Raw genomic sequence first — 15,767 nt, 5'->3', positions numbered from 1 at the left:
CGCGCAACGGGGGTTGGGTCGGGTGGCCGGATGGACGCGCCCCGACGGGCGCCTGGTCTGTCTGGTGGGTTGGTAGCAGGACGAAAACGGATCGGATACGGACGGATATCACTGATGTTATATTTATTTTTATATTTCTGTTTAAAATTAAATTTGAATATAAATAGTGTCAATCATGCCGGATAGAATATGATTAGATATTGATATCATAAATATGCTATTTGAGTATTCGGATACAGATAGATATGGACAGATCTAAACCTCTCCAAATGAATTTGATCTCGAATACGATCGGAAAATATTCATACCATTTTCATCTAGTGGCTCTGTGTCTGTGGGGCGCACGCTGCCTGCCTGCCGGGGCGGGGCCGGCTTCACCCCTGCCGAAACGTGGAATGGAAGGGTTTTGGGGTGTGGTGGGACATCACGTGATGTGATGGTGGTCTGGTGGTGCATGACAGCAAGAGAGGACTGAACAATGGTTATCTTTGATCTTTTTATATTTTATTTTCCTTTCAAATCACATGGTATACAAGTAGAAATTTGAATATGTGTACACTCACATCTATAAATATATATCTTATTTTTATGAAAAATCTCTAAAAAAACTAAGCTGATCTCGAGATTCATAAGTCATGACAGACGATCCTAACCAATCAAGCTATGCTCAACTTAGTTTGATCTTCTAGGTTAGAACTTTGTAGTACCAATTATTGGTATTTGGTTAGGACCGGATTGTTTTGTATTATTGTTAAATATTTACGAGTAAGAGAGATCTAATAACTAGATTATTTTTTGTAGTATGGTTAAATATTTACACGTTAGTTCTAATGACCGGAATGTTGTGTATATGGTCAGATATTTAACAGTAAAAATGGTGTATTGGGATGTGCATTTTACCTCGCTCAAAGGATATGGAGTCACTTGGTAAACTTAAATAATATTCATTACAAGGGCCTTGTTTGGGACCATGATCTCTCACCACACGGTGGGATCGACAAGCCGTGTGATATGTAAAATCGGCCCCATAGTTCATTTTTGTGGCGGTTGAGTCTGGCGCGGTGATAAAAATCATGCAGACCATAGAGTGTTTGGCGGAATTTTCGATTTTCCTCCATCACCACCTCGAGAGACGAAGTCCCGAATAGGGCCAACATGTATTGACGATTAAAATGATAAAAGTTGTACAAAAGGCGTGTTGTGATTTTATATAGCAATAGTGATAATCCAGTTGTACAAGAAATTAGCATGCAAGCATGAAAATGTACCATCTATCATGGATATACCTTCTAGTTGTTATGTTAATCTCTCCGAGGATGTTTTTTCTAATACGTAAAAGGTTTACGCATTATTATCTTTAAGGTAGAAGAGTTTGAACGTACGAATAATGCGCTTCGAGCGTCCTAGGTGATCTAGAGTTATGGCAGAAAGCCAGACCTCCCGTGTCTGTGTTTCTAGGTTCACGCTATAAGATATTACTTATGGCCAAACAACCGAAATAGGGGCAGCGATGCGGCCTAAGTCATACCCTTGTGTCGCCATTGCTGGCTTTGAGACCCTAGTTCACAAGCTAGGAAGAAATCTCTTAGTGCTTGAATGCTGGAAGCGCTCGAACCGGCATCGAAGAGCTCCTCGTAGGCCTTCTTTAATTTGCTGATGTGCTTGGCATTGAAAGCTCCTTAGCCATACCCATACATTGCATGATTAAGATTTCACCTCGCTTGGATGCTGGCACCGGTGTGTTTGACGAGGATGTTTGCACTTTTAACCTTTCGTGTTGCATCTCACACGGATCGGTTTGTTTATGGTTTTATTTTGTTGTTAGTGTAACACCTCCATGTGATGCTTATGTACTTATCATTAAGATCAGATGGTCAACATCGTGTAGCTCTCATGTTACTTAGATATCTTAGATCACTATGCAACTTGTCCCGAAGAGAACTATTTTATTTGCACCGAACTATAAGACGGACATGTGACGACTGACGATACAACAACATAACATACTATATAAACAAAGTTATAGGCTTAGTTACGATATATGTTGTGCCTTTTTGTCTAAAAAATTCAAAAATATGTGTTGCATTACTCAACCCTAAAACAAAAGGCTACAATTGTTAGTCTAAAACACCCTGCTTAATTATTCAGCTTACAGAAGAGTAGCTAGCAGAGAGCCAGAGATAATAAATAAGCAAATAATGCAAGTAAAGAAAATCGTACAAACTGAAAAGCATCCGACGAGGAGGCACAAGGCATAGCTTCACATAGACCAGTACGTGCCGCATGCTTCCAAATCTGCCGGTGCAGGCCTGAGCCGGAGACGAAAATGCCAAGCATGACTTGCACAAACGGGAGTGCCATTTGCCCAATGCACAAGCGCGCATCGAATCCGAGATCGATCCACATGGGGTGGCCAAAAAGGCAGATCTGAACTGCACAAGTAAAATCACCATGCTCGGATCCGGATTTGGATCCAAACATTCCGTACGTACCATGTCCGCCGACCCACAAACCCGGCACACTTGGACCCGTGGTCTTAGTCTAAGCCGAGGGCGTCATCAAGGTTATAAAATATATCTAATATTCGTAGAATATAATGGGATGGTTACGGACTGACCGAAGAAGACACTGTGGTTGTTGGACCTAACACACGGATGCAAACCTGGCTGCGTGCATGCCGCCATGATGCTGGCAGGCGAGCACTGCTCTCATTGCACACAACACAGGCTTTGTGTGGCAATGTAAGCTTGACCAACAGCGCTTCTTTCTGGTAGAAGCGAAGGGAGCCTGAAAGCCTCCCGAAAGGCAGGTCGGTAGCGTGCAGGACTGCAGGTAGACTGTGGTTGGGAACTTGGAGTGCTGCATTTGTGCGTGCCCACATCTATCGGGTGGTTGTTGAGTCTGTGGCTTGTTGGCAAAATGAAAATGGCAAGTGATCTGATCTGTATCTGGGGTTGAGTTGCTGGTCCGATAATGCCATCGGTTTCATTCATTTCTGTTTTGCCCTGGAACTGCATGCATGAATTTCAGAGTCAGGAGGGGAAAAAAATCTGGTGTGGATTCTGATGGACCTACCTACTAACCCTTTGTGGAAGTAAAATGATCAGGTGAGGATCCAGAGTCGCAGTCAGGTCTACGTCCACTTTTGCATGCGGCTCATAACGAATCATGACACTTTGTAAACGATTCTAACTTTCCAGCCAGAATAGTATTTTTCTCTCATACCAAACCAGACAACAGTAATAATCCACGATCGTATACGATCGTTTCAGCCCCAGCCGAACCGGCTGGACGGTTGGCCCATGTAGTATGTATGTATACTGCCAGCCCATGGTACACCCAGCCACGGCCACCTCTATCTTGTCAGACTGTGGACTGGGAGAGCAGAGCAGCATGCCTCTTTGGATCTCTGACGAGGCCATTTGAGCGTGATCTGCTCATCACTGTTCCTGGCGTGTGTTCTTTGGCGTGACACCTCATCCTCCGGCGGCTCACCAGTGGTGTGATACTGCGAGATGTGCGATGCGACCCGGTCAGGCAGCGCTCCATACGTACAGCGGCATGCATGCTGACGAGCCGTCCGTCTTCGGTGCTCCACATCGTTTTCGCCTCTTTTTTTAGAACCTGACGGCTGACGCTTCTGACGCGGCGCCACGCGTGACCGTGACGGCGACGAGAGGCGTCTACCTGACGATAAGGCCGCGGACGCAGCAGCAGGACAAGTCGGCACGTCGCCCAGCTGCCCACGCGGAACCGGAAGCTGCCCCCACGCCCGCGGCGGCGCCATGTGCCGGCGGTTGAGCGCGCGGCGCGGAGCCTTCGGCTAGCATCTCCAGCTCCCGTTCCTTCTCCCGATCGAGCTAATCCGCGAGTCGCCGGCCGGTGTCCTACTCCTCGGAAGCCCTTCTGTGTACGTGCCATTGTCACCGTGTGGTCCTGGACACCTAACCAATCCGTTCTTTACTTCGCCTTCAATACTGCGCGTCTGCGCCGCACAGCAATCGCTGTAGAACACTAGGAAGCTATGCTGTTTTGCTCTGCCCAGACCATCAGCCGAACAGCCATGAAAGCTTGGCTACTATTCTACAGCGATTGCTGTCCGGCGCAGACGCGCAGTATTGAAGGCGAAGTTCTTGTCCGTGCCACCTTTTTCAGTTTTCTCCAAAGCTGCCCTTGTCCACGACCACGAGACCACGACATCCAACTATCCGAGTGTACGTCGAGTCGTCGACTCACCGATCGCTGACCAGTCGTCTCTAAGGCCGGCAGGCTGTAGCACACGGTACGCGCCGTCGGGCCGTTTGGGCCTGGCCGGCTGCCGGGGCGATGCTAACCTCAGCCATCTTTTAGCCCATATACATAGACTGGGCCCGGCTTGCTCAGCAGCGCTGGGCCGCTGGCCTTATTTCTTGGGCTCCTGTCTCTCGCGTCTACTATGCACCGTCACTGTACGAAATCTGTACGGCTGTCGACAACGACAAGTCGGCAAACGGCAAGTGGCAAAGTCAGTGAACCGCTTGGACAAATCAGGCTCACGTCACGTTCCCAACTATACTCTTTTTTTTTTTGGGAAACCCAACCATACAGTTTACAGTCTGCACGTCTGATGTAACCACAGGCAGACGCCGGATACACGGCACATAACGTTCGTTAACACTTCCATTCTTAGGTTTTCGAGAAAAAAAGGCATGGCCAAAAAAATGAGAAGGGAGAGGACGCTTGGGGGCACACAATCAATAGAGACTTCTGCAGCCAGGGGTACCTGCGCAGGCTACAGCAAATGCACAATTCCCTGCAGCGCGTCTGTAGACTTCATCCACTGCATTTGGTAGCTTCAGCTTGCGACGCAGCCGGGCCCGTAGGAGTTAGGACTGGTGAAGCCGAGCGTGATATGAGATGCACAATTCCATCGATTTTGCTTCAGACATGTACAGGTCACCGGTTTTGTTTTTCTCGTTCATCGGTCATCACCAAGTCAAACAACACCAATTAATGGTAAAATATATGTATGTATAGAGATGTCGTCTTTTGTTTTTTTCGTGGATCGGAAGCCGACTCAGCAGCAATGCTTCTCTGTTGTCATCTTCAAGGGCGTGACATTTCCCTCGCAGCATGCGCTTGGAATGAACTTGCCGTCGCTCCCCAAAATCTTGCAGATATTTTTCAGATATATGACCTTTCTCAGGGGCCACTTGGCGATGGAGATGCATGTCGCCTTGCATTTGTAGTTGTATTATTTAAGTGTACCAAACATGCATATTGCCATCAACTCCAATCCATCTCCGCTTTGCACTTCGCATATAACATTTCCCAACTTTGTATCCACAAACATGTCTCGATTAGTTTCACACAAATAGTCAAATACACAATAGGATATTCAGATATTTGATTTCTTGAAGATATAGGGCCTGTTGTGCTGTGGCTGTAATTTACTCTTTGTGGGTACTGTAGTAGTAGTAGTGTTGCAGCAGCTGCAAGAACCTACAGCAAACACACCCTTAGATGTGTGTGTTTTTTTTTCAGAAAAGAACTTATCATGTCATTTTTTCTTCTAAAGTGAACCATGTGTTTTTTTCTTCTTCTAGAACACTCATGAGAGTTGCCACTTCGATGCAATCAGTGGTAATGCAAAGGGAAATAGAGTCAGATCACACTGCAGTCGAACTAGTTTCAGACACAATTAGATAACACTAGTTACAGACAGTAGGAATCAAACATGTGTAACAGTGATGCATATCCTCTGTAATGGGGTTGCATTACATTTTACCGAACTAAATGGTATCTTGTTCCAGGATAGCATTCCACACATATCAGCCAATGCAAATAGCATTGATGCTGCTAGGGTGACAATGAATGGGCGGCAGATGTGAGTGTGCCGTATATACATCTTTGTCACCGGGAAAGAGGAAAAGGAGCTCTTTGGAGTATACTAGTAGACATCTGACTATTGTGGGGTGTATATTGCTTTCAGCAAAGGTTTGGATATGGTCCACCGATAGGTACGAGGAACTATACAACATTTATTTATTTGGGAGCAAAATTGCAACCATACATGATTATTTTGAAATCTGAATGATAACAATATAGCATAGACGAATCAGAGGTCATGGAGTACTAATTTGGTACATGTTCCTCTTAATGAAACACGTGCCAAGCATGTCCATGAAAAAATGGATCGTCACTCAATCGATAATGATAGGTTTATTAACTGGCTTTTGGATAGTGCTACATTTGTTTTTATTTTCTTAAAAAACTGATGAATAAAGAATAATGGAGCCGGCCGGGGTACATTCATTTGAATTTTTTTTTGGTAAAGAAGAGATGGATTCTGTTTTAGTTGTTGCAGTTTTGTAGGCTGAAGTGCATGTATCAGAGGTTGTATAGATGTCTAGTTTAAATAAAGCTAGACACACATAGATCGAACCTTTCAACGAATTAAATCATGTGCAAAAAGTACACCCAAAGCCCATATACTTGAACAAACACTCTAAAAAGTAACAAACCCTTTACTCGTTGGAGAAAAACCAATTCACAAGAACATACTATGTTTTCTCTTTGCCCTGCATCGGTGCAGAGTGAGCAATCGCATGTTCGGCCCAGAGCGCGTGGGTGCATAAAATTTGTATTCTGATTTCTGAACATTCAAAGGATTGAAGGTATTCTTGAGTTGGATTCGGATTCAAGCTCATTCTTGGATTCAGTTCTTTCTAGCTTGTACAGGTTGTGTGCAAAATGAGTAAAAACTTCAGTAACACAGAATATATATATATATAGGATTTCATGGGTTGATAAACACCAATAGATGGATTTGAGGCCCATTCCACAATAGAAATATGGAGTGTAAATCTTGCTTTTTGGGAAAAAAAAGAGGGACCAACCAAAAGGCCATTTTTTTTGTGTTCTATTTACACCGCATACGAATTTTGGTAATTAGCTGAATGTTCACTGCTTAATTTAGCTCTGATTTCGTTACTGCAGTTCAGAAAGAAACTTTGAAGTTACTATATATACTACTACATCAAAAACTAGTAGAAAGAAAATCAACTTATTCCAAAAGGTCTACATATATCATAGATATAGCTTAATAATAAGGTGGATCCATTCTTCTGATTCGGATGAAACCGGGACATGTATCTTTAAAAAGGATCATCATAATCTGTCCTATATAACTATGTGTGTATGAATGAAAGCTCATAATTGCTCAAAAAAATGGAAGCTGATAATTAAGCAAGTAGTAGTAATCATGATGTAGGAGTAGTAGTAATCAATGAATGGAATTGCTATGTACAAGCAGACATACATACACAGTAAGGCAACACTCTCTCAAGTCCCCCAACCTAGCTAAAAAACAACCAACAAAGACGAAGGCAAGTGGGCGAAACAAGACGTAGCGTACGGACAGCTTCTTGCTAGCTAGTAGCTCGACGACCGTCTAACGCACGCACGGCATGGCATGGCAGGCAGAACGGACACGGACCGGACCTACAAAACTTCCTTCGTATGGCACTCAACCTCCAATCAGATGATCACTCGATCGGCGAGAAGCAGCAGCAAAGAAAGAACACACGCAAACCAATAAACTCAAGTACTCAGCCAACAGCATGGGCACGGCGCTAAAATCATGTCGACGATCGACCACCATTATTGACGTGTACGTGTGTAGGTAGGTCGTCGTATAGGAAGCTAGTGCCCGACGCCGGGGCTCGGGACGGACCCCAGCACCCGCGCGGTGGCATTGCCAGCGGCCGTCGTCCTCCTTCCGGCCAACGACGCCGGCGGCGATCCTCGCCGGAGCCCGCTCTCGGCCGCCGCCGTCGGTAACGACGGTCCATCTCCCTTGCTGCTGCCATGCTCCCCACCGGCGGCGCCGGCGCGTGGTCGTACGTCGGCAACAAGCAGCAGCACCCTTGCCGCTGCTGCGCACGGAGGAGGCGTCGCCACGAGCATCACGGCGAGCGAGAAGAGGAGGACCAGCACCGCCACTCTGCAGCTGCACGCGGCCATCTCTTGCTTTGCTCTCGATCGATCCTATGTGGCTATCTTTATCTGCGCGCGTGTGTGTGTGCAGGCAGCGCGAGCCGGTCGGGGAAGATTCCGAGGGGATTAGGGAGGGTTTATATAAGCGCGAGTCGAGGGGGCGCGTGGTGGGCTGGTGGCGCTGGCGCGGCGCAGTGGCCAGTGGGAGAACGCGATGGAGGCGTGGGGACAAAGGCAACGCCACGGCAAAGCCGCAGAAGCCTGCCGCGCGCGCGCGTACGGCGGCAAAGCAACCGATCGATATCGAGGCGGAGGCGGAGGCGGAGGCGGAGCAAAAAGGCATCGGCCGGAGCATCGAAACCGGAGGAAGCGGACGAAAAACACGCGGACGCGGAGGCGACGTCAGGATCCCGCGACGATTTCACATCGAAAAAAAGGCTCGATGGGGCGCCCTGGTAGGGCGCGCTGCGCGGGGTGGCCAGTGGCCACCCGGTCCCGCGAGCCGCAGCCCGAGAGCGATCCGCGCGCGGGAGCTGCCGGGGGTCGGGCCGGCCGGGTCGAGGTCGTCGGGGTCGGGGTCGGGGTCGGGCGGGCGGGGACGAGGGCTAGCGGCCCGTGCGCCGGCGTCGCGTCGTACGTCGGCCGGTTTGCGCTCGTCCGGGACGGATCGCGAGTATCTTGTTGTGACGTGGGACGGGGGGCGGGGCGGCCACGTACAACTTACTTGGAGCAAGTATTAGCGCCTGTAAATGGCGACCCGTGTTTAACCGTTTCTGGTATGTAAAAAATCTCCGTGACGTAGTAACTCGGTTTTGCTCGTCGTATGTGATGACGCATCATGCATGCGAACGTCAGATGAGAAGGAAGCTTGATTTATTAGGACGCGTGAAGGTTTATGGAGCTGTGGAAAATTTTGACGCAAGACGTACAGGACCACCCTTTCTAAGCTGTCACGTTCGTTCCTGCAAAAAAGAAAAATAAAAAAAACTGTCACGTTTTGGAAAACGAAAAAAGAGAAGGGATGCTCAAAGTTTTTGTCTAGGTGCATTACCAAGTGACGAAGTGGAAGGGTTTTGCAGACAAAAACTCAAGAATGGACCTTAATCAGTGGTTTTGTTAAAACGCCCCCACATGCCACCCTCTTTTCTTTTCTTTTCTTTTTTACAGCGGCCTTTGCCCGCTGCCTTTAAGGAGGTGTGCGGAACCGGGGTTCGAGCCTCGGCCGGCTGGCTCCCACCGGAGCATCTCAACTACTGCGCCCCTTGTGCATCCGCACATGCCACCCTCTTATGGGTTACATTTCGTCGTATTGTATGATCTTAGTGCGTCATCTATAAAGAGTAATATAGCTTGTACGGTGGCCAACCACTATTGCATTGTTCACGGAACAGTACCCATCCGGTAATAGAATTCACTCCGTCTTGGTGTTGCAGTGTTCTCCATAAGAGCAATCACCTTGTTCGGTTATGCTGAAATTTAGCTCAAACTGATGCTTATGTTGATTTGTTGTGAGAGGAGAACACTATTTGTCAGGTTCATAAACCTGGGTCCCTCATGGACCGGCTTCCCAACAAAAGATCGGCTCAACGGACAATGTTGTGAGCAACGCACAACTCATGGGCCGGCCCAAATACCTAGACGACAGGCCAGAAGGACGATCCAATCTCCGATCGGAAGGCCTGGCCGAGGAGGAACGGTGCCCGCTTCCGACTTCGGTCCACCTCTTCGACCGGAGCGCTCGCTTCGGTCTCTAACCCGCCTCCGGATGGCCTCTCCGACTGGAAGGCCTGGCCCAACACCACTTCTGACTCCAACCCGCTTCTCTAACCGGGGATGCGCCGAACCCCTGCTTACAGCTCCTCTCTGGCTGACGCAATCAGAGCCGACTAGGACCAACCGACCGGGGACGTCCGCTCGGTAGGGACCAGGAAATAGACGGAGAAAGTAAGGCAGGGCACTCAAAGTCAACCGCAATACCGAGGATCGTACCCTGTACACCTACAGGACAGTACCCTGCGACCTCCCTGGCATGACAGAACGCAAATAGTGTTGTAGGTGCTGACATTTTCCCCTACAGTGTTGTGGGCGCCATCAACTCCCAAACCAGACAAACACAGTAAGGCTCCCACGCGCGCCTCTAGGCATCAATAGTATTGTGGACGTCGGCATTTATCGTACCAGGCGAACATGGTAAAAGCCCTTGCATGCCTCTGGATATCAACAGTGTGGCAGGCACCGACGTCTGCCATACCTGAAGAAGACGACGCAACCTCTCACGTGCATCCGACATTAAATAGTATTGTGGGCGCCTATCATCATCTTGTACCTGCCGACGTGGGCAACAAGACCTAGTAAGCATACGCACTCTCTCCCTCTCACTTGTAAGGCCATCCCCTTTATTTATAAAAGGGGATGCACTCTCTCCAACACAACTTAGTTGATTCAGATCGATCAAGTTCACTAGTACACAACAACAGAACCATCAGGTTCAAACCTTGAGCACACACTTGAACACATAGCACATAGCGGAGCTCCCGTCGCTCTCGGTCCCTCTGACCAGAGTCCGACCGGACCTCTTGTACCTCCCATCTTTCTCCTTCTCGTTTGTAACCCCACTGCAAACTTCGAGCACCTGGGCTCAGAAATAAAGTTACCAACCGACTCAAACTGGACGTAGGGCACGTTGCCTGAACCAGTATAAACCCTGTGTCATTGAGTGCTAGGCCACCTCCGATCACAACGTACGGCAAAACTATAAATATTTATGTGTTGGTCACTTTCTGCACCGGTAGTTGGCGTCGTCCATGGGGAAGACGTTGTACGTTCAACACTTTTTTGTCATCGGATGGCCCACTTTTCAGCCACCTTCGCCATGGCGGGCTCAAGCGATACGACTCGCTTCGGCTCACTTCAGTTTCCCGCACTCCCACCTGTTGGGATGTGGGTTCCACCCGTCTTCAAGCAGTCCCAAGCCTTTCTCTTCGGAAGCCTAGACTTCATTGTCGACCGGCTCGGTATACTACACCTCCGCGAGGAGGCACTCGTTCCCGCGCCCGTCGGAGGGGCACCCTCCATCAGCTCTGGGACGCATGACGACTTCAACGACAAGGCATCTGCGCTTCATTCTGAGCAAACTCTCTGCTCAAATCCCACTGTGAGTAATGTGCATACTGTTATTTACTCTCTATTTACTATCTCCCACCGATCATCTGGAGGGACCGTATTGTCCGCACTGCGAACACCGTACGATCGGTTCCCCTACGGCCTCGCGTCCCCCGTGAACGCGTGCACTCGGGGGCTCCGAAGGACGTCGACGCCATCCCCTCTCACATCCAAATTTGTGGGAATGGCGAGCTATGCTCCTACCATTTTCCATGAACTCCTGGATGACGAGGGTGAGAGCGACAGCTCCAGCATCGGCGACATGGCACCTAGCCACCATCCATCCTGGGAGTGTGCTATGGCGGATGCTTTCCTTTCCTTTGCATTGATTATACTGGCCTCAATAAAGCATGTCCAAAGGATCACTTTCCTTTGCCGCGCATAGACCAGATAGTCGACTCCACCTCGGGTTGCGAGATCCTCTCCTTTCTAGATGCCTACTCGGGCTATCACCATATCACAATGAAAGAGTCCGATCAGCTCGCAACCTCGTTCATCATCCCGTATGGTTCATACTGCTACGTAACCATGCCTTTTGGCCTGAAGAACGCTGGCGCCACCTACCAAAGGTGCATGCAGCAATGCTTCACCGACCAAATCGACTTGCTTGATCAGCCTGATCAAGCCGAGCGGCCAAAACCAACAATCGCCGTCTATGTAGATGACATAGTGGTCAAAACAGCTCAAGCTTGCAACCTGATCGCAAACTTGGCCACAACGTTCGCGAACCTCTGAAGGTTCAACATTAGATTGAATCCTGAGAAATGTGTTTTCAAGGTTCCAAAGGGGAAGCTGTTAGGATACATTGTATCCGAGCACGGCATCGAGGCCAACCCCAAAAAGATCACGTCCATCTCTAACATGGGCCCTATACACAATGTTAAGGGTGTACAAAGGCTTACCGGCTGTCTGGCTGCCCTGAGCCGATTCATCTCTTGGCTCGGCGAACGGGGGATGCCACTCTATAAGCTCCTCAAAAAGACGGACGCCTTCGTCTAGACTGAGGAAGCTCAGCAGGCTTTGGAGAGCCTCAAAGCATCCCTGATGTTGGCCCCAATCCTCATCGCTCCCGAACAGGGAGAACCCCTCCTCTACGTTGCGATAAGCAACCATGTGGTGAGCACTGCCCTAGTCATCGAAAGGGAGGAGCTGGGACACCACCTTAAGGTCCAGCGTCCCGTATACTTTGTCGGGGAGGTACTCACCGACCCCAAGGTCCGGTACCCCTAGGTGTAGAAGCTCTTATACGCCATGCTGATGGTGACCCGGAAGCTCCTACACTACTTCACCGACCACAAAGTCACGGTCGTCACTTCATACCCGCTCGGAGACATCATCTGCAACCACGACATCATAGGACAGATCTCCAAGTGGGCACTCGAACTCATGGGCCACGACATCAGGTATATCCCCTGTACCACTATTAAGTCTCAAGCTCTCGTGGATTTTGTTGCCAAATGGACGGAGGTCCAGCTACCGACCCAGACATCATCCATGAGTACTGGACAATGTACTTCGATGGATCCGTCATGGCACCCGGATCGGGGGCTGGAGCGGTTCTGATCTCCCTAGACGAGAGTAGGCTCCGCTACGCCATCCGCCTCCACCTTTCAGTCTCAAACAATGCCACAGAGTATGAGGCCCTCATCAACAGACTACACATCGCCATCGAACTTGGTGCTACGCGACTCTACGTTCATGGCGACTCGGAGCTGGTCGTCGATCAGGTCATGAAGGAGTCCTCCTACAAAACCCCCTCATGGTAGCATACTACCAAGAGGTGCGCAACCTTAAGGATAAATTCTAGGGAATTGGGTTGCATCACTGAAAGGTCCTAATGGCTAGAGGGGGGGAGGTGAATAGCCTATTAAAATTCTACAACAACACTTAGCAAACCGGTTAAACAATTATGAGGCGAAGCAAGTGTTGCGCTAGCCTACTAAAATTGCAAGCCACCTACCATAATTCTAGTTTATATAGTATCTATCCATACAATAGCTATGTCACTATACTAAGTTAGTGTGCTCTCAAAGGCTAACTAAAGAGCCACACTAACCATACTAACAAGCTCTCACAACTAGCTACACTAAAGAGCCCGATAACTAGTTTGCGGTAATATAAAGAGAGTGAGCAAGATGTTTATACCGCCGTGTCATGGAGTGAACCAATCAATCACAAGAATGAATACCAATGAAAACCAATCACCTCGGAATCAAATGATGAACACAATGATTTTTTACCGAGGTTCACTTGCTTGCCGGCAAGCTACTCCTCGTTGTGGCGATTCACTCACTTGGAGGTTCACGCGCTAATTGGCATCACACGCCAAACCCTCAATAGGGTGCCACACAACCAACATAAGATGATGATCACACAAGCCACGAGCAATCCACTAGAGTACCTTTTGGCTCTCCACTGGGGAAAGGTCAGGAACCCCTCACAATCACCACGATCGGAGCCAGAGACAATCACCACCCCGATCCTCGCTGCTCCAAGCCGTCTAGGTGGTGGTAACCACCAAGAGTGACAAGCGAATCCCACAGCAAAACACGAACACCAAGTGCCTCTAGATGCAAACACTCAAGCAATGCACTTGGATTCTCTCCCAATCTCACAAAGATGATGAATCAATGATAGAGATGAGTAGGAGGGCTTTGGCTAAGCTCACAAGGTTGCTATGTCAATGCAAATAGCCAAGAGGGTGAGCTTGAGCTGGCCATGGGGCTTAAATAGAAGCCCCATGAAATAGAGCCGTTGTACCTCTTCACTGGGCACAACACAGGGTGACCGGTCGCTCTGGTCATATTGACCGGATGCTGGACCTCAGTGTCTGGTCACATGATACACGCCATGTGTTCCATCTCTTCAAATACTGAGCGCCCGATCCCAACGGTCAAGTGATGACCAGACGCGCTGCTGCGAAGTGACCGGATGCTGGACCTCAGCGTCCGGTCATTTCCAGTAAGCGTCTAGAAACAATTTTTCATGACCGGATGCGTCCAGTCATGTTCGACTGGACACACCCAGTGTTCGGTCACATAACGTCTCCCATGTGCGCTGCCACATCAGTAGGACTGGACGCAACGCTCCAGCGTCCGGTCAGAGTCCGACGCTAGCGTCTTCGCTGCTTCAACTAACCGGACGTGCTAGTCCAACCAAGGCCAGCGTCCGGTCACTTCCAGTGACCTCCATCTTTTCTGTATAGAGCGCCAGTGGCACCATTGAACTGTCCGCACTCTACGGGTGGACACTCCGCCGGTGAAGTTCCTAATCCTTGCTCAAATGTGCCAACCACCAAGTGTATCACCTTGTGCACATGTGTTAGCATATTTTCACAAAATGTTTTTAAGGGTGTTAGCACTCCACTAGATCCTAAATGCATATACAATTAGTTAGAGCATCTAGTGGCACTTTGATAACCACATTTCGATATGAGTTTCACCCCTCTTAATAGTACGGCTATCGATCCTAAATGTGATCACACTCTCTAAGTGTCTCGATCACTAAAACAAAATGGCTCCTACCATTTATACCTTTACCTTGAGCCTTTTGTTTTTCTCTTTCTTCTTTTCAAGTCCAAGCACTTGATCATCATCATGGCATCGCTGTCATCATGTCATGATCTTTATTTGCTTCACCGCTTGGAGTGTGCTACCTATCTCATGAACACTTGATAAAGTAGGTTAGGACTTAGGGTTTCATCAATTCACCAAAACCAAACTAGAGCTTTCAATCATGTCCCCCGAGAGGACAACGATGCCACCAATTTTCTCACAAAATTAGCCACCAGGCGAGATCTATCCCCGAGCGGGATCTTCACCAATGATCTTCACAAGCTGTCTGCCCGTGTCCTAGAAGGTCCAATCTAGACACACCCCAATGCCAAGCCGGCACCTGGGGGCTCTGACCCTAGTGCCTCTATGATGGCATCACCATGTTGGCACTCGATCAATCCGACTGGCGAGTGCCGCTACTCGCCTACCTCCTCGAGGAGATTCTTCCATCTGAAAGGACCGAAGTGTGATGAATCGCCCAACATGCCAAGACCTTCGTCGAGATCGAAAATGAACTCTACAAATGAAGTTCATCGGGAATACTCATGAAGTGCATCTCGACCGACCGAGGGAAGCAGCTCCTCGTCGAGGTCCATGCTGGAATTTGCGAACATCACATGGCACCAAGGTCGCTGGTCAGAAAAGCCTTTTGCCAAGATTTTTACTGGCCCACTGCACTATGAGATATAGAGGAGGTCATCCGTAGGTGTGAAGGATGCTAGTTCTATGCTCGACAAACCCATTTGCCAGTACAAGAGCTCCAAACCATCCCCATCACCTGGCCATTCGTGGTCCGGTGCCTCGACATGGTAGGACCCCTCAAAAAAGGCCCGGGTGGCTTCACTCACCTACTCATGGCTGTCGACAAGTTCACCAAGTGGATAGAGGCCAAGCCCATCACCAACATCCGTTCGGAAGAGGCGGTCAAATTCTTCCTCGACATCATCTACCGGGTTGGCGTTCCTAACTGCATCATCACTGACCACGGGACTAACTTCACCGAAAAGAAGTTCCTAAACTTTAGTGATGGATATGGCATTAGGATCGACTAGGCCTCGGTCAGACACCCATGTG

This window comes from Miscanthus floridulus, chromosome 19 (genome assembly GCF_019320115.1).
Source record: "Miscanthus floridulus cultivar M001 chromosome 19, ASM1932011v1, whole genome shotgun sequence".
Classification (NCBI taxonomy): Eukaryota; Viridiplantae; Streptophyta; class Magnoliopsida; order Poales; family Poaceae; genus Miscanthus; species Miscanthus floridulus.
Note: the sequence above shows the minus strand (reverse complement) of the source record.